This window comes from Panthera tigris, chromosome A1, assembly GCF_018350195.1.
Source record: "Panthera tigris isolate Pti1 chromosome A1, P.tigris_Pti1_mat1.1, whole genome shotgun sequence".
Taxonomy (NCBI): domain Eukaryota; kingdom Metazoa; phylum Chordata; class Mammalia; order Carnivora; family Felidae; genus Panthera; species Panthera tigris.
In genome coordinates this window covers 60894395-60919174 of record NC_056660.1, presented here as the reverse complement: position 1 = coordinate 60919174, position 24780 = coordinate 60894395, and positions in this window count along the sequence as shown.

The window sequence follows — 24780 nt, the reverse complement described above, 5'->3', positions numbered from 1 at the left end:
ATAGAAAAGGAGTGCATGTGAGCTCTGTGGATTGCAATCTGAAGAACAAATGAAACGTTTCACTAATCTTTGCTGGGAAATTCAGCCAACTAAACCTCTGTTACTAACTCCCATTAGCAGTACTGAAATTTACACATGAAATTAGCCATGCATTTATTCATTTGCAGAAAAATGAGGACAGAATTCTATAGAGATAATGCTAGGTCCACAATAGGGACATTGAAAACGTATTCAAACTAATAAGTGAAAACAATGAGCCAAAAGAATGATCTTCACTCACACAAACTGTGTGACATGAGCTACACAATAGATTTACTACATATGAACCACTTGATTTCAAATTCTCAAACAATGTGGCAAAAACATATTTTCTTATTTATGGATGTATTAGCATATTCTAATCACACTGAAAATCCTATTAAATTTTAATCTAAGAGAAGGTGGTATTTTCCCTGCTAGCTTTTTAAAGCAATATTAATCAAGGGAATTAAAATTTCTATTAAATTCACATGAGTTGCCTATTAGGCTATTGGAGTCTTAAATGGAAACCTACTAAACCTAAAACTGCAAAATAGAGGTAGTTCCATAGGGCAGAATATACTAGAAAACAATTTGTTATATTAGAAACTCTATCCTTAGGGTTGCATTTTTATCACTTGGGAGAATATAACTATAGAATACATCAATTTTGATGAATGAGCTTCTCTTTCTGAAGTTATATGTCAAAATGTATGAAACAATAAATAGGAAAAAACATACGGTAAGTTTTTCAGGAAATTCACATCTCATAGTCAGCTACTGTTGTTTTCTACCATTTAATTACATAAACATAAGGCATCTGAAGCATTTAATAATCATGCATGATTTCCCACTTAGATTTGGAGTAAAAGAAGGGCTGGTGCATCGCATAATTTCAAGCTGAGTCTTGCAAAGCATGGTCTATATGACTAGCAGACCCTGAAATAATGCATTGCACAGTCAGCTTGGCCACATGCTGTGGTCTTGGACCCTGAAAGGAAATATGAATTCTTACTTTGTGCCACAATGAATTATTTGAAAGTATTATAAAATGTCTTGCAAGAATATGGAAATTTATGTTTTCAAGTGAATGGTATTTTAATTGGGTATCATATTGAACCAGAATATATGTACTCTAAAAAAATATACACAATCTTACAGGCTTTGGTCTTTTAAAATAAACACAATGTACTAAGAGTTAGAGTAGTAGTTTTTAACATATATTGAAGAGAGATTAAAGAACTCATCTACTTTAGAACCCATTTAAAATAAATATGATCTAAATGAAAACAATAAACAAAATGTGTTATATTTTCTTGATATCCATAGGTAGAAAGTTACACTTTTAACATCAATATATCTTCTTTTCGCTAAATATATTTCATGACACAATAAGTAAAATCAAATCTATAGAAAGAAGATAAATCACTGGATTTAGAATATAAAAATTCCAACTCATGTTCTTCTCCATCAAATTATCACTTTCATTTGACTTGCTTAATCCAGTTCATTAGCAATATTATTCACAAAGTCTCCAGAACAGGAAGTTTTAAGATAAACATATGTAAGTTCTAAGGCCATTAACAAATTTCAGCTTTTTGAACTTAAAAAACTAGGCAATTAAATTGATCATTTTGAAACACAGATTCTTCCACTAAAAATGAAGAATTTACAAGGTCTAACTATTAGGGGTATCCCAAAGATAAAAACGGAAAATATTTACAAGATGCTCAACTGAATGCTAGTTACACAGCAAACTTCTTGTTTGCGCCCTTCTTGTCTATTCCGGCAAATTAATGAATGTCATTTATTTTTCCTTTTATTCCTATGATCAGTCAGTAATCACTTCCTTTAGTGCCTATTAAACTATGGATTCTTCAAAAACTGTCTTTTTCATTTCTGTGATCTAAAACTGGAATGTATTAGGTATTAAGGAACTATTTTTGAAGCATGCTACATCCCCAATTTTCTCTTTCTGTATTGTATTGTATTTCTTAAAATAATCTTTCTATCTAGCATCTACATCTTTGAGATAAATTAAGAATGCGATAAATAATAGATTTATTCTTTTTCCTATGCTGTCCCTTTCTTTATATACAGCTGAGTTACTGGCCTTTATCACGTGCCTTCTCACTGAAGAACTAACTACTTTCAACATTTGTCCAGGTCAAATCTGCTGATAATGAATTCCCTTAGTTATTTTCTAAGAAAAATCTTTATTTCTCCTTCACTTTGGAGGAATAATTTCACTGGTCATTGAATTCTAATTTGGTGCTTTTTCTTTCAACACATTAAACACTTCACTCCACTCTTCTTACATTGTTTCTGATGAGAAGTCTGCTTTAATTCTTATCCTTTTCTTCTACAGGGAAGATTTTTTTTTTTATTGTTTATTTTTATTTTTTACTTTTCTGACCACTTCCAAGGCTTTCTCTTTGCATTTGATTTTCTGCAGTTTGAACATGATATGCCTCAGTGCAAATTTTTGGTGATTTATATTTTTAATATGCTCTTGTCTTTTAAAGCTACCTTGTGTTAATTTTTGAAATATACTTACTTTCAACAATTCTAGAATGGATACATGATGCAATATTACAGCAACTTATTCCAATATATTAACCTTTAATTGCACATTTGTTAATACATATGTAGTCTTATATCTCGATATATATTTTGAATAAATTTTATTATGCGAATCAAACTTTTTACCTATCAGAATAACCTGCTTCCAAGAACAAAAACAGCAGGTATTTTTACTGCATTGTAATAGGTTTAACAACAATGAGTCTCATTTATCAAAAGTAGAAGAAATATGAAAAATTAAATTTTAGGATTTTTCAGAAGCAAACATTACAATTTCTGAGTTGAGCTTGGGGTTGACGTATTGGGATAAAGGTCATTTTCTTGTTTTTGTATGCAGCTTCTTCACTTTGCTTTCCTTTATAGTTAATATAAATCTCATCCAGACTAATTATGCTATGAAACATTTATCAGAATAAATATTAGCCAAAAAATAATAACAATATCTAAATCTCTCACAGTTTAGAATTGGTTGCAATGATTCTTTTAATTGTGAAAATCCTTTTGGGGGATTAATAAGTAAGAATCTAATTTATAAATAAGGATGGGAACCTCTGTCAAAGCCTGAACACACCATTCACTTTTAGCACACATTTGATGAAATTTACAAGAGATGATATATTTATGAATCAGACCTTTGGGTATATATTAGATATAACTCAGTTCCTTAATATTCTATCTGTGCACTGTCGCCTCCATTTTAATAGCTGCTTACCCAAATACATATGCTTTTAACACTTAATTTAAACGAATTGAGGTGTGTTGAAATTCCAATATATTAATTAGGGTTTCCAGTTATGACAGTTTCTTTCATATATATATATATATACATATATATGTATGTATATATGTATGTATTATGTATGTGTGTGTGTGTGTGTGTGTGTGTGTGTGTATATATATATATATATATATATATATATATATATATATATATATATAATTTATTGTCAAATTGGTTTCCATACAATACCCAGTGCTCATCCCAACAGGTTCCCTCCTCAATGTCCATCACCCACTTTCCCCTCTCCCCCACCCCCATCAACCCTCAGTTTATTCTCAGTATTTAAGAGTCTCTTAGGGTTTGCCTCCTTTCCTCTCTGTAACTTTTTTTTCCCCCTTCCCCTCCCCCCTGGTCTTCTATTAAGTTTCTCAGGATCCACATATGAGTGAAAACATACGATATCTGTCTTTCTCTGTATGACTTATTTCACTTAACATAACACTCTCCAGTTCCATCCATGTTGCTACAAATGGCCAGATTTCATTCTTTCTCATTGCCAAGTAGTATTTCATTGTATATATTAACCACATCTTCTTTATCCATTCATCAGTTGATGAACATTTAGGCTCTTTCCATAATCTGGATATTGTTGAAAGTGCTGCTATAAACATTGGGGTACAAGTGCCCCTATGCATCAGCACTCCTGTACCCCTTGGGTAAATTCCTAGCAGTGCTATTGCTGGGTCATAGGGTAGATCTATTTTTAATTTTCTGAGGAACCTCCACACTGTTTTCCAGAGTGGCTGCACCAATTTGCATTCCCACCAACAGTGCAAGAGGGTTCCAGTTTCTCCGCATTCTCTCCAGCATCTATAGTCTCCCAATTTGTTAATTTTAGCCACTCTGACTGGTATGAGGAGGTATCTCAGTGTGGCTTTGATTTGTATTTCCCTGATGAGAAGTGACATTGAGCATCTTGTGATGTGCCTGTTGGCCATATGGATGTCTTCTTTAGAAAAGTGTCTATTCATGTATTCTGCCCATTTCTTCACTGGATTATTTGTTTTTCGGGTGTGGAGTTTGGTGAGTTCTTTATAGATTTTGGATATGAGCCCTTTATCCAATATGTCATTATGTCATTTTCAAATATCTTTTCCCATTCTGCCAGTTGCCTTTTACTTTTGTTGATTGTTTCCTTTGCAGCGCAGAAGCTTTTTATCTTCATGAGGTCTCAATAGTTCATTTTTGCTTTTAATTCCCTTGCCTTTGGAGATGTGTTGAGTAAGAAATTGCTGCAGCTAAGGTTAGAGAGGTTTTTCCTGCTTTCTCCTCTAGGGTTTTGATGGTTTCCTGTCTCACATTCAGGTCCTTCATCCATTTTTAGTTTATTTTTCTGAATGGTTAAAAAAAGGGATATAGTTTCATTCTTCTGCATGTTGCTGTCCAGTTCTCCCAGCACCATTTGTTAAAGAGACTGTCTTTTATACATTGGATATTCTTTCCTGCTTTGTCAAAGATTGGTTGGCCGTACATTTGTGGGTCCAAATCTGGAGTCTCTATTCTATTCCATTGGTCTATGTGGCTGTTTTTGTGCAATACCATACTGTCTTAATGATTACAGCTTTGTAGTAGAGGCTAAAGTCTGGGATTGTGATGGCTCCCACTTTGGTTTTCTTCTTCAATATTACTTTGGCTATTCAGGGTCTTTTGTGGTTCCATGCAAATTTTAGGATTGTTTGTTCTAGCTTTGAGAAGAATGCTGGTGCAATTTTGATTGGGATTGTGTTGAATGTGTAGATTGCTTTGGGTAGTATTGACATTTAACAATATTTATTCTTCCAATCCATGAGCATGTAATGTTTTTCCATTTCTTTGTATCTTCTTTAATTTCCTTCGTAAGTTTTCTATAGTCTTCAGCATACAGATCTTTTACATCTTTGGTTAAGTTTATTCCTAGGTATTTTATGGCACTTATGGTATTTTATTCCTAGATATTTTACGGTATTTATTCCCAAGCATTTATGGTAATTAATGGTGCAATTGTGAATGGGATCAGTTTCTTTATTTGTCTTTCTGTTGCTTCATTATTGGTGTATAAAAATGCAACTGATTTCTGTACATTAATTTTGTATCCTGCAACTTTGCTGAATTCATATGTCAGTTCTAGCAGACTTTTGGTGGAGTCTGTTGGGTTTTCCATGTATAGTATCATGTCATCTGCAAAAAGTGAAAGCTTGACTTCATCTTTGCTAATTTTGATGCCTTTGATTTCCTTTTGTTGTCTGATTGCTGCTGCTAGAACTTCCAACACTGTTAAACAACAGTGGTGAGAGTGGACATCCCTGTCGTGTTCCTGATCTCAGGGGGGAAAGCTCTCAGTTTTTCCCCATTGAGGATGATGTTAGCTGTGGGCTTTTCATAAATGGCTTTTATGATGTTTAAGTATGTTCTGTCTATCCCAACTTTCTTGAGGGTTTTTGTTGAAGAAAGGATGCTGAATTTTGTCAAATGCTTTTTCTGCACTGATCCTATGGTTCTTTTCTTTTATTAATGTGATGTATCACATTGATTGATTTGCAAATATTGAACCAGCCCTGCAGCCCAGGAATGAATCCCACTTGATCATGGTGAATAATGCTTTTTATATGCTGTTGAATTCGATTTGCTAGTATCTTGTTGAGAATTTTTGCATCCATATTAATCAGGGATTTTGGCCTGTAGTTCTCTTTTTTTTGCTGGGTCTCTGGTTTAGGAATCAAAGTAATGCTGGCTTCATAGAATGAGTCTGGAAGTTGTCCTTCCCTTTCTATTTTTTTGGGACAACTTGAGAAGGATAGTTATTATCTCTCCTTTACATGTCTGGTAGAATTCCCCAGGGAAGCCATCTGGTCCTGGATTCTTGTTGGGAGATTTTTGATAACTGATTCAATTTTGTCACTGGTTACGGGTCTGTTCAAATTTTCTAATTCTTCCCGTTTGAGTTGTGGAAGTGCGTGGGTGCTTAGGAATTTGTCCATTTCTTCCAGGTTGTCCAGTTTGTTGACATATAATTTTTCATAGTATTCCCTGATAATTGCTTGCATTTCTGAGGGATTGGTTGTAATAATTCCATTTTCATTCATGATTTTATCTATTGGGGTCCTCTCCCTTTTCTTTTTGAGAAGCCTGGCTAAAGGTTTATCAATTTTATTTAATTTTTCAAAAAACCAACTCTTGGTTTCATTGATCTGCTCTACAGTTTTTTAGATTCTTCTATATTGTGTATTTCTGCTCTGATCTTTATTATTTCTCTTCTTCTGCTGGGTTTAGGCTGCCTTTGCTGTTCTGCTTCCATTTCCTTTAGGTGTGCTGTTAGATTTTGTATTTGGGATTTTTCTTGTTTCTTGAGATAGGCCTGGATTGCAATGTATTTTCCCCTCAGGACTGCCTTTGCTGCATCCCAAAGCGTTTGGATAGTTGTATTTTCATTTTCATTTGCTTCCATATATTTTTTAATTTCTTCTCTAATTGCCTGGTTGACCCATTCATTCTTTAGTAGGATGCTCTTTAACCTCCATGCTTTTGGAGGTTTTCTAGACTTTTTCCTGTGGTTGATTTCAAGTTTCATAGCATTGTGGTCTGAAAGTGTGCATGGTATGATCTCAATTCTTTTATACTTCTGAATAGCTGTTTTGTGACCCCGTATGTGATCTACCTTGGAGAATGTTCCATGTGCACTCGAGAATAAAGTATATTCTGTTGCTTTGGGATGCAGAGTTCTAAATATATCTGTCAAGTCCATCTGATCCAATGTATCATTCAGGGCCCTTGTTTCTTTATTGATTCTCTGTCTAGATGGTCTATCCATTGTGGTAAGTGGAGTATTAAAGTTTCCTGCAATTACCACATTCTTATCAATAAGGTTGCTTATGTTTGTGATTAATTGTTTTACATATTTGGGTGCTTGCGAATCAGTGCATAGAAAGTTATAATTGTTAGCTCTTCCTGATAAACTCTGTAATTATCATATAATACCCTTCTTCATCTCTTGTTACAGCCTTTAATTTAAAGTCTAGTTTGTCTGATATAAGTATGGCTACTCCAGCTTTCTTTTGACTTCCAGTAGTATGATAGATAGTTCTCCATCCCCTCACTTTCAATCTCAAGGTGTCCTCAGGTCTAAAATGAGTCTCTTGTAGACAGCAAATAGATGGGTCTTGTTTTTTTATCCATTCTGATACCCTATGTCTTTTTGTTGCAGCATTTAGTCCGTTTACATTTAGTGTTATTATTGAAAGATAGGGGTTTAGAGTTATTGTTATATCTGTAGGTTTCATGCTTGTAGTGGCATCTCTGGTACTTTGTGGTCCTTGCACCATTTCACTCACAGAGTCCCCCTTAGGATCTCTTGTAGGGCTGGTTTAGTGGTGATGAATTCCTTCAGTTTTTGTTTGATTGGGAAAACCTTTATCTCTCCTTCTATTCTGAATGATAAACTTGCCGGGTAAAGGATTCTTGGTTGCATATTTTTCCTCTTCATCACATTGAAGATTTTCCTTTGTGGCCTGCCAAGTTTCAGTAGATAGGTTTGTTACTATCCTTTTGTGTCTACCTTTGTATGTTAAGGCCCATTTATCCCTAGCTGCTTTCAGAATTCTTTCTTCATCCTTGTATTTTGCCAGTTTCACTATGATATGTCATGCAGAAGATCGATTCAAGTTACGTCTGAAGGGAGTTCTCTGTGCTTCTTGGATTTCAATGCCTGTTTCCTTCCTCAGATCAGGGAAGTTCTCAGCTATTATATGTTCAAGTACACCTTCAGCCCCTTTCTCTCTCTCTTCTTCTTCTTCTGGAATTCCTATGATACGGATATTGTTCTGTCTGATTGCATCACTCAGCTCTCTAATTCTCCCCTCATACTCCTGGATTTTTGTATCTCTCTTTTTCTCAGCTTCCTCTATTTCCATAATTTTATCTTCTAATTCACCTATTCTCCCCTCTGCCTCTTCAATCTGTGCTGTGGCCACCTCCATTTTATTTTGCACTTCATTTATAGCATTTTTAATTCATCATGACTATTTTTTAGTCCCTTGATCTCTGTAGCAATAGATTCTCTGCTCTCCTCTATGCTTTTTTCAAGCCCAGCAATTAATTTTATGACTATTATTCTGAATTCATGTTCCGTTATATTGCTTAAATTGGTTTTGATCAATTTGTTAGCTGTCTCTACTTCCTGTAATTTCTTTTGAGGAGAATTCTTCTGTTTCATCATTTTGGCTAGTTTCTGTCCCTTATGCATTTTAAAAGCTTGTTGTGTGCTCTGCACCTGTGAGCCCTGCTATATTAAAGGAGGGTCATACACTGTCCACAGCCTGGCCCTTCAGGAGGTGTTTTTTTCGGATATTGTTACTTGCTCTCTGCTGTTGTGACTTTGATTATTTTATTATCCTACTTGTAGTGTAATTTTGGACCCTCCACCAGGTGTTCTTTGATTTGTTCCTTGGAGTAGCCCTATCTTTTTTCCAGCTTTCACATTTTCTCCTAGTAGATTCAGTCTCTTTTCCTCCCAGGCTCTGGTGTTCAAAGTCCTTTGGCTTCTGCACTTCTTTGTTTGAGAGATGCAAGAAGTATGGATCCCCCTACTTCGCCACTTTGGCCCCTCCAAGTTGAATCCTTTTAAAATGGCATTTTGACATTCAGGAAAGCACCATGGATAAAAGGAACTGAGCAATGTTTTCCTAAAGCAGAGAAACTCCGGAGGGAACTGCTGGAGTCTGAAAAGTGTGGGTCTGCGGGCACCAGACCCTGTGTCACTATGACAGTTTCATAAACTTGAGAATGAAATATTTGCTAGAAGAAAATCTCATTGCTCAAGCTCAAGGAAAGGATAATTCTTAGGACTTTTTATCTAACAAACTCAAAATTTTTGTTTCCCAAGACATAATTGTAGATATAGAGTCCTGTGTTCTGTTTTGTCATGCTATAATGGATATGAGTTATACATCACTATTGAAAGTAATTTCAGACTGTCCCCAATTTATGATGCTTTGACTTATGATTTTCTACTCTACAATGGTGGGAAAGCAATGTGCATTTAGTAAATACCCTGCTTCAAATTTTCAACTTGGATTTTTTTCCTGGGGTTAGTGATATATGAGACAATATCACATCTCTCATAAGGCTGGGCAGTGGCAGCAAGCTGTAGCTCCCAGACAGCCATGTGATCACAAGGGTCAACAATCTATACACTGACAACCATTTTACACCCATTCAGTGATTCTGCTTTTTCACTTTCAGTACAGTATTCAACAAATTACATGAGCTATTCAACACTTTATAATGAAATAAGCTTGGTGTTAGATGATCTTGCCCATCTATAGGCTACTGTAAGTGTTCTGAGCACATCTAGGGAAGGCTAGGATAGCTGTGATGTTTGGTAAGTTAGGTATATTTAATGCATTTTAAATTTATGATATTTTCCACTAACAGTGAATTCACTGGAATGCAATCCCTCTGTAAGTAAAGGAAGATCTGTAATTTACAAGTTTACTTCAAAAAAAAAGAAAATTTACCTCAATAAAATTGGTTTAGGACTTGAACTAAATAAAAACATGTTTCTTTCCCAGAAGTAATTGTTCAAAAAATATAAGATTTTTTTCACTCTATTCCAGCCTCACTGGCTTCCTTGTAACTCCTCCAAAACCTAGTTCTTCTTCCTGGAAGTTTTACTTAAAGTATCCATTTAACTATCTTCCTCATATCTTTCAAGACAGAATAAGGGAAATCAGAATTACTATCCCATATGAAACAACACCAGGCCCCAGAATTGGACAAAATATATGAAACAATGGTTTTCAACAGTGGATATTAGGAAATGAAGGACAATAAGCCCTTAGAAATGGTAAAAAAAAAATGAGGTAAACTTTCATTTGTCACACTTTACTGCCTTAAGAAAACTCCTTAACTGAAAGACCAAAACACCTTAAAAAGATTTAGTCATTAAAAATGAGGAAATCTGGGGAACCTGGGTGGTTCAGTCAGTTAAGCATCCCACTCTTGGTTTCGGCTCAGGTCATGATCTCATGGTTTGTGAGTTTGAGCTCTGCATCAGGCTCCTCACTGACTGTGGGAAGCTTGTTTGGGTTGGGATTCTCTCTGTCTCCCTCTCTCTCTGCCCCTCCCTGCTCATTCTCTTTCTCTCTCTCAAAATAAATAAATAAACATTTTTTTAAAAATGAGGAAATCCTACCATTAATGACAACATGAATGAACTTGTAAAGGCATTATATTAAGTGAAATGAGTAAAAAAGAGAAAGACAACTACTATATGATCTCACCTATTTGTGGAATCTAAAACAAACAGACAAACAAACAAGCCAACCCAGATTCACAGAAAAAAGATCAGACTTGTGGTTACCAGAGGTAGATAGTGGTGGAGGAATGGAGGGGGATGGAGGAACGTGGCCCAAAGATACAAACTTCCAGTTATAAGTTTAAATAAGAAGTACTAAGAATATAATGCACAATATGAGGTTTATCGCTAACACCACAGTACAGGAAAGTTCTTAAGAGAGTATTAAGAGTTCTCTTAATAAGGAGAACTTTCTTTCCTTTTTATTATACCTATATGAGAAGATGTATGTTAGCTGCACCTATTGTGGTAATCACTTCACAATATATGTAAATCAAGTTGTCATGCTGTATACCTTAAACGTATATGGTGATATAGATCAGTTATTTCTCAATAAAATTGGAGAGGGGGAAGATGTTACAAAGATCTGATGCTGAAATTGTCCCCCCTTAACAGGTTTTAAAATCTTTAATTTGCACTTGTAAATAGACACATGTCTTCTCAGTGAATTAGTGTAAGGGACTGGGTTAATCATTCAGAAATGAGTAAAATTATTTGGTGTTATTATTGTATTTATTATTATTATTATTATTATTATTATTGCTGCTGTTATTATAGAAAAATTAGTTGCTGTTACTGCTGCTATGGTTGCTTTCAGTGCACTGCAGCTTTCAAATTCATCGGATGCTGCCATATATTTTCCATGATTTTGCCAGAGGTCTTTGCCCAATGTTTGAGCCTCATGCTAAACATTTTGTTGTCTCCTTGGGGGTTGCTGTCTGTACCATGGCATCCTAGACAAGGACTCCACAAGAAAGGAGAAGTAGAGTTCCAACCAACACAAGAAAATGGGTGAAACAATCTTTAAGATAATATTGCCAAATTGTACAGGACTATTAAATAATATGGTACATAATGACAGATGAATTTTAAGCTGTGCATACAAGTTTGGTTTACTAATAGCAAGTCTATTATGGAATTGTACTATATTAAAAAATTAAACCAAAATACCACTTAATCTTTTCATTAGAAACAGAAAGTACATTCAATAAAGTGTAATGCTGATTAATCAGAAAAGCTCTTAATAAACCAAGAGTAGCAGAAAACTTCTTTACACTGAATAATGGATACCTACTCCAATCTAGTGTAATTATCATATTTAATGTTGGAATGTCAGAGGCATTCATTTTAAAATCAAGAGGACTAGGTACCAACTATTTCCCATTTTATTTTTTATTGAATGATGATTTTTGACAATGCAGTAAGACAGTTAAATGTAGTAAAAACCTAAGGACTAGAAAGAAAGAATAAAAAAATGTCATATTTCATCGATGAGGCAATTATCTTCATAGAATACCCAAAATAATTTTGTTCTAGGACAATTATTTTTTTGACTGCATTTTTTCTCCTGTCACAGAACAATAAGCTCAGGAAGATGATTAAAAGTTTAAAATATGAGAAGTAAAGATTGAAAATGTTAAGAGAAGTATAACATACAATATATTTATCATTTTGGAGTAGAGGGGATATGTTAAGCAAGTTTAAAATTTATGTTTGACACAAAATATGGATAAATTAAATTGTAATTAATAACATACTTTGAAAAAAATTGAAGCAAATATGATCAGTGCATGTAGCCAAAACCAGCATTTTAATAGATAATTCCTAAAAATCAATAAAAAACAAACAAAAATAATTGAATAACAGGTATTTTGTTGGAGAACACACACAGACATAAAAAATTATAGTCTACTTTCTAAATCATAGGAAAAAAACAAGTTTAAAATCACAATGAGATGCCACTTTAATTCATCAGTTATATTATGCAATATCCATCAATTTGAGTTTGATATTTCCTAGTAATAATTTCAGGCTACTCTTTTTGGAGAAATGAAACAAAAAACAAAAGTGAGTCGTATCCTTCTCTTTGAATCCTAACATATGGCACATGCTTTTTATTTCTCCTTTTTCTGTAGATAATTTACTTTGATCACTTGATTAAGGTAGCATCTGCCAGGTTTCATTCTGTAAAGTAATTGTTTCCCCCATTGCTATTAATAAATAATTTGTGGGTAGACATTTTGACTATGTAAATGTCCTTAACCTCAACAAAATTTCATTCATTGGTTTTACCATCCATGAAAGCTTCTTTCATGAATAATTATTAACAGGATGGCTTTCAAATAATGACTTTTAATCCTAGCAGTTCATCTACATGTATTTTTTTTATGATACTGTATTGAAGAGCTTTGTCTTCTACCCTATTTATTTTTATATTCATTTATGTAAGTGTGGACTGATGGATTCTTTTATTCTATAGGTTATAAATATTTAATTGTATTTATTTTAATTTAATGCCACTTCAATCTGTCTCCTTTATGGATTGACAGTTCCCCGTCTTTTTTTTTCAACATACTCTTTTTTTCTGGTACAAAACATATTCTTATTTTCTAGGTTCATCTTGTACTTTTCTTGTCAAAAACTGGGATCAACATTCTTTATTTCTTTAATATTAAAGCCCAATAGTTTTTTTTTTAATGTTTTGTTTATTTTGACAGAGAGAGAGGTCGGGGGGGGCAAAGAGAGAATCCCAAGCAGGTTCTGCACTGTCAGTGCAGAGCCCAATGCGGGGCTCAAACTCACAAACCTTGAGATCATGACCTCAGCCAAAATCAAGAGGCACTTAACTGACTGAGCCACCCGGGTATCCCTGAAGCCCAACAGTTTTAATAGTAATTGTCTCAGTGTTTTTTGTAAATTGTCCTATGTACCTGGTGGTCTTTATCAATTCTTCCTTTGTTTCTCAAAAATTTTCTTAGATTATAGATGTAAATATAATTTCCTTTTCATTGTTTCATTTCTCCACTAAAAGAATTTCAATTATAATGATTTGATTACCGTTGCTTCACTTCCATTTCAATTAGTTTGTATTTGACACTTCGTATTCCTTTCCTTATTTTGTATTTTCTTTCTTATTCTTCTAATTTTATTCAATTCATTTTATTCAATTTTCATTGGAACTTATTCTTCACTGAACACTTTGTAATTTAGTTTTTATTCCTGACACTGTTTTGGTATTTTTTCTCCTTTCCTCCCTGATTACACGCTCTTATTTTCCTGCTTTTTTGCCCATTTCTTTGTTTTGGGATTTAGGATTCACGGTGATTTTTGAATACTTGTTCAAGAATATTCACTTCATTTTGTAGTGTGTTTAATTTATTTCCGAGTAGTGTCATTTTGGAAGGAAACTTTCATTGACTAAAATATTTTGATTATTTTCCATATTACAGTAGATATGATTAGATTAATGGTCACAAACTATAGTCAAGAGATCAAATCAGGCCTGGCACTTGTTATGGTTAACAAAGTTATTGGAATAAAGTCATGTCTATTATTTATCTATTATCCATGGCTGACTGCATACTGTTAGTACAGTTGAGTAGACATGACAAGAATTGTATGTCTTACACAGCTGAAAATATATAATATCTAGTTATGTTGGGGAAAAGTTTGTCAACTTCTAGTATAGGTGTAAACCACTAGTCTTTAGACTTGGCACTTTGGGGTAGTTTACAAGATTTTTAGTTCCAGAGTGCCCTCTTCCGTTAGTGTAAGTTCATGCAGCTGTTTTAATGGATGGTGTTTCCAATTTAGAAAGTTGCTGTTACTTTGTTTTTAGTTTCTTTTGTTGTTGCTGTTGTTCTTTTTAATTTTTAAGAATATCTGACATAGGGGCGCCTGGGTGGCTCAGTTGGTTGGGTGACTGACTTCGGCTCAGGTCATGATCTCAAAGTTTGTGAGTTCAAGCCCCATAAACTGTGCGGACAGCTCAGAGCCTGGAGCCTACTTCAGATTCTTTGTCTTCCCCTCTCTCTACCCCTTCCCTGCTCACGCTCTGTGTCTCTCTGTCACTAAATAATAAATAAACGTTAAAAAATTTTAAGTATATCTGATATATCTTAGTTTCATATGTGAAACACAGTGATTCAGCAATTATATACATTATGATACACTCACCACGATAAGTATAGTTACCATCTGTCATCACACAATGTTATCATCATATTATTGGCTGTATTCCCTAGGCTGTACTTGTCATCCTCTTATTTATTTTGTAACTGAAAGTGTGCACTTCTGAATCCCCTTCATCTATTTTACCTCTCCTCAAATCCCCTTCCCTCTGGCAACCACTAGTTTGTTCTCTGTATTTATCAGCCTGCTTCTTTTTTAGATACTGTTTGTGTGTTTGTTTTGTTTCTGGTATTTGTCTTTCTCTGCCTGATATATTTCACTTAGCACAATTTCCTCTAGGTCTATCCATATTGTTGTAAATGGCAGATTCATTTTACTTGTTATTTTTTACTAGTTCTCTAAATAAATAAAAAGAGAATAACTTTACTTTTGGTATACAAATAAAGACATTGTTTATTAACTCCCCTCCAATTAAAAAAAAATCCATATGCTTCGTTATCCTTCCCTCTCTCCATATGTAATAAGTAGAATTATATTTTAGTCTTATATCTAAAAGTTAATAAACATTACACTACCTTTTCCTATCATTTTCTCTCTTAGCTTTAGCTTCAGATTAAATTATCCAAAGCTTACTACTGGACACATATATTATTTATTCATTTATTGGTTGCCTAGATTTAGTCATCAAGTTGTGTTTTTCCTCTCCAACATAAGCTCATGGGTTTTATATTCCATGACTCCTTGTATAATTAAGATTTTCTCTGTTGCCTTTGTAGTGTTAAGACTACTGAGCTGAGAATAACCCTGTTAGGATATACTATTTTTCTCTTCATAAATTGCCCCATCTGGCTTTGTAAAATGCTATACATAATTTGGAATCCAGACTGAATTTTCCTATTAAGTGCACGGGTTTGTTTGTTTGTTTGTTTGTTTGTTTATCCATTAACTCCGATATTTATTTCTAAAATTCAACAATGTAAGTCAGATTAGGTAATTTTTCTAAATCAATGTGTACTTTTACTTGCAATATATGAATTCATTTGTTGATTCATCTCAAGAAAACAATTCTTCAAATATTGAAACTTTTTATTTTCCCTTAGTGGAGTTTTTGTACTTTAGAAACCTCAAATAGCCAAATGTTTTATATTATATTCTTTGTCCCACACATGCATTAAACTACTTATTTAATAATTTTAATCTCTCTTCCTCTGGATTCATTACAATTATATTCATTCTGGATTCATTACAATTATATTAGCTTTTCCCCCCAATCTCAATTATCACCAATGTCTCTTCTGTTTGTAATTTATGTATTAGGTATTATTTGTTTAATCCTGTTTCTTCCATTTTGGTTAGTTTCTGTAAGTCTTAAAAGTTCATTTTACTTCATCAGACTTACTTTACATATTATCTCAACTTAGAAATTTATCTTATAATGTAAAGCACATAATGATTTTTTAGTATATTTCTCTAGTTATTTTTTCTTCTAAAATTGATTATCCACCAATCCCATGTATGCTATATAACTCTTACTTTTATATTTTCCCCTATGTTATGTTAGCAGTTTACTTTAACTTATTTCCCTCTGTGGAATTTTCTTTGACATTCCATTTGACATAGTATGGCAGAGCTGAGTTTTTCCTTGACTTTGTTATATATATATATTGTGTGTGTGTGTGTGTGTGTGTATTGTATGAGGACTATTAAAAAATCTATTAAGATTTTAAAGATTAATATTCAATTAATATAAAGTTACAAGTAAAATTATTTATTCATTAAGCTTTTAAATTTAGGATACAATTCATAACATTCTATTTATATGTCAAGCAAGCATTAAAAGTTACATTTAAGAGTACTTCAGATAACATAAAGTCCATTTACAAACTTAGTTAATTAAATTTCTTTGAATATTTTAAGCTGAATTTACAGTTTTAATATATTAAATATCTTTTTTCATTTCCTTAGCATATTTTAATTAACACAGAAATAAAGCATTCCTGAGTAGTCAAATAACATTTATAAGGCTAATATTTTAAATTTATATATTCTAAATTGTTAGTTGTTTTATATTTCCATATTCTGTGGAAATTACATTTCAGCTATTATCATAAAGTGACTTTCATTACTTGAGTGTATATTTAAAATTGAAATGACCTTGCACACTTTGTAATAAGTAAAATTATCTTAAATATTATATATACTTAGATTACCAAAATGCACATATTCCTTAATATAAAATTCTATAGTTTTTACTTTCTCAAAAATAATATATTTGAGGTTTCTAAGTTCTCTCAATCTTCCTCCCTCTCTTATATCTTTCTATATATTTCTAAATCTTTCTGATGACTGTATTTGCAGTATTAGGTGATTCTGAGTTGCATATAGAATATCTAGCTATTACACTGAGAGATTCTTATTGAAGATACTAATAGGACATGTCAAATTATACTAATAGCCTTAAGGTGTTATCTTTCAGCTCTTAATACCAGGTAGTTTATATTCCCATTAAACTATTACACATGGAATATGTACAAGTCTTACTCACTTGATTGTTTTCTCTCTTTTCTTCCTAATAGGTTTGAATGCATTTCTATCTAGCACTGAATTAATTTAAATTTGAAGGAAGCATCACTTTTTCATATTCTCAGGAAATTACAACTTAAAAATACTGAAATGACAGATAAATCAATTTGGTATATCCTTTATGACTTTGTCTGAAAATTTTTAGTATATTTATATATCTACTGTATATATATTTTTTATTTAAGCAATGATTCTGTGTTGGATATTTGTCGAGAGATATTTATATCTATATTTTTTCCTTCTTTAAACTTTTTATTTTGATAAAGTTGTAGATTCATATACAGTCATAAATAGTATAGAACAATATAGAAAGAATGTATGTGTCCTTTTCCAAGTTTCCTTTAATGACAAAATCTTGTAAACTATAATACAGTACCACAACCAGGATATCGCCATTGAGAATGTCAAGATAGAGAATATTCCATCAACACAGGATTCTCAATGATTTCACTTTTATAGCTACATTCTCTTCCCTCCCACACCTACCTCTTTCTTAACTCTTGGCAACCACTAATATGTTCTCTATTTCTATAATTTAGTTATTTCAAAAATGTTGCCTAAATGGAATCATGTAGTATGCCACTGTGTGATTTTGAGGAGTGGCTTTTTTCGTTTGGCATAATTATCTGGAGATTCATACACATTTATGGTATATCAACAGTTAATTCCTTTTTATTGCTGACTAGTGTTCCATGGTATTGACGAACTACAGTTTGGTAATATCTGGGTTTTTCCAATTTGTGGCTATTGTGAATAAAGCTAATATGAACAGTCAATTACAGGTTTTTGTGTCAACATAAATTCCCATTTCTCTTAGATGAGTGCCCAAAAATGTAGCTGCCGGGTACAATGTTTTGAGTTTAAGAAACTGCTGAGCTGTTTTTTAGAGTACATACACCATTTTAGATTCCAACCAGAAATGTATAAGTGATCCAGTTATCCTGAATCATCAACAGCATTTGCTGATGTCCTTATATTTATTTTAACCATGCTGATTGGTACACACTGATATCTCATTGTGGTTTTAATTTACATTTTCCTAATAACTAATGTCATTTTAATATATTTTTATTGAGCTTGTCATTTGTATGTCCTCTCTGGTGAAATGTTAATAATGTCTTCTGCCCAATTCTTTTGCCATTTCTAATATATATGTGTGAGTTTGTGTGTGTGTGTGTGTATGTGTGGGTATACATATTACTGTTTAGAGTTCTTTATATATTCTAGATATTAGCTTTTTGTTGGATATGTGCTTTACAAGTACTTTTTACCAGTTGATAGTTGCTGAATCAGCTGACAGGGTCTTTTTTAGGGTAAAATATTTCAATTTTTAATGAAGTCAATTTGATCATTTTTTCCTTTTATGGATCATACTTTGCATTTCAAGTCTTAGAACGTTATCTATTCCAGCTCTAGATCAAAAAGATGTTCTCTTACATTTTATTTTGTATTTTATTTAGCTATACATTGGACAATTAAGTCTGTGATGCACTTTTGGGTTAATTTTTTAGGAAGAAAATCAAGTCAAGATTACCATTATTTTTTGTTTGTTTGTTTTGGCCTATGGATATCTGGTACCACCAGTGCTATTTGCTAAAAATGTTATCTTTTCTCCATTTAATTTCTTTTGCACATTTGTCAAAAATCATTTGGCATACTTGCATGGGTTTATTTTTGAAGTATTCTATTCTATGTCATTTATCTTTGTGTCTGACCATCCTCAAACCAGCATGCACTTGGCCTTCATTAAACTGTCCCTCTATATGGAATCTTGAAATTAGGTAGATTGATTCCTCTGATCATATGTTCCTTTTTCAAAATTGTTTTGGCTACGCTAGTTCTTTTTTTTCCATATACACTTTACAATAACCATGTCTGTATCTAAAAAAAAAATCCTGCTATTATTTTCATACAAATTGTGTTATGTGTGTATATCCATTTGGAAATAAATTATATCTCTGCCATATTGAGAGTTCTAACCCATAAACATGGTCTATTTCTCCATTTATACATACCAGCATTTTCTAGTTTTCAGCATGTAAGGCTTGTACATGTTTTTCTAGGCTTATAGCTAAGTATTTAATTTTTTTTTAAATCGCTAGGCTTCATGTTTTGATTTATGTTTACCAAATATTAGGCAGATGGTGCAGAGTTCTCATTAATTCCCTCTCTCTTAGGCTCCACAGGTTCCTTTTATTACTAACATCTTCATTTAGTGTCATGCATTTGTTAAAACTGACGAGCGAATATGGATGCATTCTTTTTAACTAGAATTTGCAATTTACATTAGGGACCACTGTTTGTGTTGAATGGTTCTATGGATTTTGATAAATGCATATCATGCATCCTCCACTTTTGTATCAAAGAGAATAGTTTCACAACTCTAAAAACGCCCCATGCTCCACCTATGCATTGCTACCAGTGATGCACCAGTTCCAGTTGTTCCCGCACCCTCATCAGCATTTGGTGTTGTAAATGTTTAGGGTTTTGATCATGAAAATATACTGTTTAATTGTTCCGTCAAGCTTATTTATTGCCACTGCTTTTCTCATAAAATATTGGGCAAGACTTGCATAGATGTGAAAATCAAGTTTGTTACATGCTGTTATAAATTTTACCTATCATAGACCTATTCTGTGGTAGAACTTAAAGGCGCACTGTGATATCTGCAAGTACAAAAATGAACTTAACCTTAAAATAAGTGGGAAAGGTGCTTTAACAAATAACTTTAATTTTCCTTGTATATCTATTGGTAGAATGTTTATGGATATGATCACTGAGAAAAATCTCAAAATACTTAGATAGATGCAAAAGACAAAGGATATTTTTAATTACTCAGAGGGAAAAGGATTGTCCCCCAGAGAATACACTTAACATTAAAGAAATTTCTGTCACAACCTGGGGAACGTTATTTCCCTAGAAAAGACTGAGCCAGGAGTATGCAAGTACAGTTAGGAACTGAAATATGAGAGAAATGCAGGACCACGCTACGTGGATCTAACCAGGAAGGATTCCAAATGGATAGGAAGCTCATTTCCGAAAGCTATATCTGTGATCCATATGTTTTTCTATTAACCTTAATGCCTACTATACTGTTTGACAGAGAGATAATGGTGAAAGAATAGTGTAATAATATTATAAATTAACTGAGTTAGCAAGTGGGGAAAAAAGAAGCCTTTTGAGAGAGAATTAGATATCCAAGTAATTTTGGAGTTTAATTGGTAGAAGTAACAACGGGAATGACGATTTTGATATCAGTTTTTCCAATAGCATAATATTCTAGATTTCCAACTAAAGGCCTCTATTCTTGACATCATAAAATCCCCAAAGATAAACCATCAGTGCTAACTTGTTTGAGAAAAACCAAAGTTGGGAATTTGGTACACCAGAAGTAAGGGCAAAATGTGTAAGCCTCATTAATTTTATGTCATGAATATGCATTTTTTAAAAAATGTAAATGTTTATTCATTTTTGAGAGACAGAGTATGAGCATGAGCAGGGAGAGGCAGAGAGAGAGGGAGACACAGAATCTGAAGCAGGCTCCAGGCTCCGAATTGTCACTGCAAAGTCTGATGTGGGGCTCAAACCCACACACTGTGAGATCATGATCTGAGCCAAAGTCAGACGCTTAACTGACTGATCCACCCAGGCACCCCGTAAGCATCCATTTTTTAAATGAACGTGATAACACTGACATATGACAATCAAATACATGAAATGATCTTTTCATCGAATTAAGTCCAGAAGGACACATGTTTTTATACTTGAGCATTTAAATCTTGAACTTTTCTTTAATTCTATATGGATTTCTAATTATTTGAGAAGTAGCAAATCTAGAAATTATACAGGACCAGGACTAACATGGTTAAGGCTTTACTTTATACTATTTGTAAAATGTAAGACATGGATTATTCTCTTTCTTCCCTTCAGTTTTCTTATCTAAATATGTGGAGATTATTATACCAGGTAGATCTTTTCTAAACGATTTCTATGGAGCCGCATGTTCTTGCAAAAGTTCCTCTGGGGATGCTAAAAGGTACTGGTCATAGACATGAAGATTTCTGAGTCCGAATCCTTCTCCAAACAGAGACACTAAGCTTTAGTGTGCTTTGCATATTAGTTTTACATGTGACTGTGCATCCAAAGAAAGGTTAAACCATTAGAAATAACTGTAAACCATTGAACTTCACTGGGGAAGACAGTGAAGTTCAATGTATATCATATTACAGTAAAGTATATCAATGAGTATATCATATTACAGTAAAGTTTCCTGGTAGACTTCTGTTAAAAAAAAATAAAGTTATCAATTCAGAGAGAGACAGCTTTTGGAAAAAATGTCCTCCTGGACTTAATGAGGTAAGGCTATTTCCAAAGGGAAAAGGAAATGCATTAGGAAGATTTGACTCTACATCTGGAATATGAAAACCCTCTTTTTATAAATGTGAACTCTACAGTGGGAACTCATTAGTATAATGATTCGGCATAGATAATGTGCAATTTCAAAACATGAGGCCTTTGATCCCTAACCTTTCAAATCTCTTTTGGAACTTCTGCAGCTTTTTAGAGTCTATTAATGTCTCATTTTTTCCCCTGGATTCTTTATTAATTTAGCTTTCCATTGCATTAAAAAAAGTAGAAGATAGAAGAGTGATAATTTAAACAACAATGTTTCATATTAGTCAAAAATTTCTGGTTAGAAAAAAATAATGTGAAGTTAATAGAGATAAGTTTGAATCTTGGGTTTACCATAAATGGACTTATGAATTTTGCCAGATGTCTTAAATCACTGAGATTCATCTAATTGGAAAGAAAATAATGTCTGTCTCATAAGATTGCTGTGAACACTGGTGCAGATGATGTATATTGACCTTAATGTTATCCTTGCCTTCACAGAAATTTAGACATGCTTCTTCCTGACTTGTGGCCTCTGACTTCCCTGCCACCTGGCTCTTACAGAATCCAGATGATCTTGCCATAGAGTTTCCTTCATCCCCTTTCTTAGGTATTTACTTTAGAAAATATGTAACTGCAAATTATTTCTCTGTCACTTTGAGATGTAAATCTTTTTTAAAAGCCTCTTTGTAGTTTGTGGGTTTTTTTAATTAAAAAATGTTTTAAGTTTATTTATTTGAGAGAGAGAGGGAGAGGGAGATAGAGAGAGAGAGAGAGAGAGAGAGAGAGAGAGAGAGCGAGCCAGAGAGGGGCAGGGAGAGAGAGAGAATCCCAAGCAGGCTCTGCACTGTCTTCACAGAGCCTGACATGGGGCTCAAACTCATGAACCCTGAGATCATGACCTGAGCTGGAATCAAGGGTTGGATGCCTAACTGACTGAGCCACCCAGGTGCCCCAAAAGTCCCTAGGTAGTTTTATAACTGGTCTTTCTCAAGGAACTGGGAGGCATCCATTTAAAATATTATTAGCAATATTATGGGTGCATATATCCTTTGAATCATTGCTTTTGTATTCTTTGGGTAAATACCCAGTAATGAGATTACTGCATCATATGGAAGTTCTATTTTTAATTTTTTGAGGAACCTCAATACCATTTTCCACATTGGCTGCAGCAGTTTGCATTCCCACCAACAATGAAAGAGGGTTCCTTTTTCTCCATCTCCTCATTGACACTTGTTTCTTGGGTTTTAATTTTATCCATTCTGACAGGTGTGAGGTGATATCTCATTGTGGTTTTGATTTGCATTTCCCTGATGATGTAATATATTTACAATAGAATATTATTCCCCCATAAAGAAGAATGAAATATTTTTATTTGCAGAAACATAGATGGATTTAGAGAGTATTATGCTAAGCAAAATATGTCCTTCAGAGAAAGACAAAAATACATGATTTTACTCATATGTGGAATTTAAGAAACAAAACAAATGGGAGAAGGAAAAAAAGAGACAAACCAAAAAACAGACTTTTAACTTACAGAGAGTAAACTGATGGTTACCAGGGGGAGGTGGGTGGGGGGATGGGTGAAATAGGTGAAGGGGTAAGAGTAAGGGGTAAGGTAAGAGTACACTTATCATGCATGATGAACACTGCGTAATGTACAGAATTATTGATCCACTATATTGTACACCTGAAACTAATGTAACACTGTCCTTTGACTATATTGGAATTAAAACTTTTAAAAAGATTTTATTAGCAAAATAGATAGCACCTCTATCTCATAGTCTTTGTGGGAGAGCAGGAGCCTAAATTAAATAGGGCCCTTGCTTTGAGTTGTAAAACTAACTCATGTTACAAAGATAGACCAAGTTTACTTTTTCTTTGGGTGAGACTAATTAGGAAACAGAGACGGCCTACGTTCCCCCATCCCCATCCCAGTTTTATAATCTCTCCAGCCCTTTGTTTCAATGGAGTTGAGTTCAGACTGAGTTTTAGTCTCTCTCCCCCATTGCAATAGCCTTGAGTATAGTCTTTCTTACCTGTTGAGCTTTGTGCAATGAAAGTTTTGCTTACAATACCTACAACACTCCCTGTTCTCTTTCCTGTCCCTCCTTGAAAAATCAATTTTCCTTAACTATGCAAGGAAACAAAGTTATAAGTTCATAGCACACACTGCTGTTACAAGGTATAGTGAAATAATTTACAAAAGAATGTTTTGAAGAAATTTGTTAACATGTACTGTTCACCCTTCAGAAACAAACTAATAATAATCCAGAAATTCAAATCTATAAAAATATTGTTTAAGGAGGACATAGTTGGTAGTCTTTAGTAACTAATATAAACCTTAACCTTTCATCATAAGAATATAACCCAAAAGGTAGAAATCTAAGAAAACGGGTTGCCAAGAGTTCATATGTACTTGATCTCTTTTTGGAAGACTTTGTTTTCATTAGTTTAGTACTTCTTGGAAATTAATTTTCAAAGCATCAATCATTCATATCACTGTCATCTTCCTCCTCCTCCTCTTCCACATCATTGCCATTATCTTCATATGATAGAATATTCACCTAGCAAAAAAATAACTCTATTTTCAAAGTATATGCCTTATTCAGACTGACTTAGGAGATAATTAATAAAATGATTTAGTCATGAGCGCTAAGATGCCCAACTACCAAATTTACTCACATATACCAGGATGAATCGGCATATGTGTGTTGGGAATGAAGGAAGGTGACCATCAGCCAGTTAGTGTCATTAAAGACCTTCAGAGTGTATGGGAACAGATGGGGCCAGATTTGACCAGGATATTTACAAAGGAAGACTGCAAGAATGAAGGTACTGATATAGGTTCCACTACAAGAAACGACAGATATTACAACAGAACTCAGAAATACATCAAGAATTTAATTGGAGGAGATAGAGAAACTGGCATCTGAAAATTTATACAAAGGTAGGGAAAATTTTGTCTTGGGAAAATCTAGGATTTTGGTTTTCCTGAATGAGCATGACCCAGCAAAAATACTCTTTTATTCTGCATTCTATTAGTACCTTATAACCAAACATACAAAGGTATAGTGTGTAAGTTGATAAAAACAACACAGTGGTCTTTTTTATCACTACTCTTCAGATGAGACAACTATTCAAGACATACCCATCTTATAAAATGACAGAGAAAACTCAT